The sequence below is a fragment of the Acyrthosiphon pisum genome, unplaced genomic scaffold (assembly GCF_005508785.2).
Source record: "Acyrthosiphon pisum isolate AL4f unplaced genomic scaffold, pea_aphid_22Mar2018_4r6ur Scaffold_20632;HRSCAF=21659, whole genome shotgun sequence".
In the NCBI taxonomy this organism is placed as follows: Eukaryota; Metazoa; Arthropoda; class Insecta; order Hemiptera; family Aphididae; genus Acyrthosiphon; species Acyrthosiphon pisum.
Window position 1 is genome coordinate 30,222 of NW_021770013.1, and position 2,883 is coordinate 33,104.

The following is a 2,883-nucleotide window of genomic DNA, read 5'->3' on the forward strand; positions in this document are numbered from 1 at the left end:
ATTTGGAAATTTATTATAGGTACCTTATTATAGGTCAATTTTTTTTTTAATACCATAGATAAGTATATATATGTCTAATACATAGACTGATATACCGTCTCCGCTCAGAATCGTTTTTCTTATACAGTGATATTATATCATTGAATTCAAATTTAATACTGTCCATTATACAGTGACCCACTTCTAACCTACTGTACAGCAGAGCGACATCCACTTACCCACCTTTTTTAAGTTATTTATAGACATTTTTGGACAGATTACACATTTAAGGATTTAACACAAGGTTCCTCATAAGTTATTATAATAGTATTTAAATAATATAAAAGAGAAATGCCTATGCACGATTTTTTTTTTTCATGAGCATTTAAATTTCATATTTTGATAGAATTGGTCAAAATCCCAAAAATATGCAAATTATTTTTTAGTTACCTATCAATTTATAAAATGTTATAGTTTAAGATTGAACGTTTAAAACAAGGTTTAAAACAAGGTTTCTTATAAGTACCTAATTAAAAAAGAACCAACAAATCTAAAACATAATTTAAACACATTATAGTTTGTTTTTTTTATAGATTATGGTTTAAGTTCAAACATGGACGAAATTAGATATTTAATTATTTTAAACAAAGAATAACATTTTTAACTAGGTATTTTGTTATAATTTTGTTATTTTTTATTGAAGTGAAACTTCTTTACGCAGGGTAGTGAGGAAAAAAAAGCAAACGGGCGGCCGTACGAACGCGAACGCTTACATGTCCGTGTGCGCAGCCGCGGTTTGTCGTAGCTGTATTTTGTAAACGGCTATGGATTGTGCACGTGTATATTATACCGAAAGTTACCCCTCCCTTTTTTTTGATTTAAGTATATCTTGGTCCGGTTTCAACTCGGGTACCCCGTTTTACCACCAAAAATTTTGTCTTTAGCCCCTGTAAATAGCCCCCCACCATAGTCGGGGTACTTTTGACCCCCCCCCCCCTCTCAAAGTTATTTCAGAAAAACTCGAAGTGTCGTCCCACGTTTTTGAAACTCGAGTTTTCTTATAGTATGTAGGTTATGAAATTCGGCGTCTTGTGTCGAGACTGTACGAGACGTTTTTCGGGGCCCCGAAAAATCAAAATTTGCGTTTCTGCACGGACACTTTTTTTTAAGCACGTCGAGCCGTTTTTGTAGTCGGTCCTTATAGAGGGATTTGCGCTGTATCGGTTGGTACCGATATCAACGTTATCCGACTTTTGGTTAGGGAGTTATGATTTATACAGTGTTTTTTGATTTTTAAACAACTATATTAAATGGAATAATTTAATGTGGAGAAAAAAAATTATCTAGTGACAAGTGAAAATATGTGATAAGGTGAAAATAATACCAATATTGCTTGTAAGCATGGTTTAAGATATATATATCTTAAACCGTGCTTGTAAGTATAACATTAAGCGATAGTTTTTTTTGGTTGGGTTATTAAACAAAGAACTCAATAAATAAATAGTCGTAATTATTATTGAATGCTAACAATAATATTAAATACGTCATAGTGAGATAAATAATTAGATAAAAACGGAATGATCGTCTGGGATGATTTCATACGGTCCGCGGGGTGGCGGTACGAAAGTCGCAAATGTACGTTTCGTATTTCAGTTATCATATTATGCCGATCATAACTACTATACCGATTGAGCAAAATTATAATCAATCATTAAAATAAAAAAATCAAAAAAAAATCTAAAAAATCAAATTTACATTGATTCTTTTCTTTCTTTATTATACGCATTACCCCAGTCTATCCATGCCTCTCTTTCTTTTTCACTCACTCACGTGTACCTACTGTTCAAAAGAAGTTTCACTTCTTCCCATGCGCTTACTGGTTAACAAGCACACTTTTTTTTTTTTTTAATTTAAGATTGTATGGAAAATTGTCATGGTCACATTTGGGGCAAATTTAAATATCAAAACGGTTATTAATTTTTGTGTTAAACCAAAAAAATTAAATCAATTTAGTCGATTAAATTGACTAAATATAATATCCCCGTTATTCTCAAATTTAAATTTTTACTTTTTACCTACCTACCTTCTGTATTATTAATAGTAGTCAGTAGAATACTTTACGTCTTTACTGTGGACTGAGGCGTACTAGCGTTTCACGTACCCGCATCATCGTTGTCTTGAGTCTCAACTTTACTAAAAATATGGTCATCACAGCACGTATGCGGCATGCCGCGACCGTGGTCGAGAAAACAATCATTTTTATCTATGCGCTCAGGCGCGGGCCACAGACATCAGCTATTATCTATATCTTCGACCATATCACAGAATATAATTATTAAATTACACAGAGGTGCCGTTCCCTATCTCGACTGTATATACGAATCATATAGTAATATAGTCCATTATTATTTATTATATTAATTAGTATTAATTCATTGTACATTAAGTTTAGGTGATGTATAATTCTATAAATTATAATATAAATATAATATATAATGTCTTATAATATTATAATAACAGGTACCTAATAAATTATGTTAAATTTCAATAATTAGTGCCAGTTTTGGTATGCTATTCTTAAAACTTTAAAGTATACCTATATTTTTTTAACTCAATATTTTAAAACATTACATAAATGTTTAACTACCATAGTTTTAAAACTGATTTTTAAACAACAATTTACGGTGACATTATTATGGCTCAATAAATAAATATAATTGGATAGGTTTGACAATAGTCTTTCCTACTAGGTGCCTACTTATTTCCTAAATAAATATATGTATATACACATTTTTAATACCTACTAATACCTGAGATTAAATTTGACATTGGTGACATATTCACTCCAATCACCGATGTATAAAAAAACATAAACATAATTTATATATGCTTATTATACCCTAA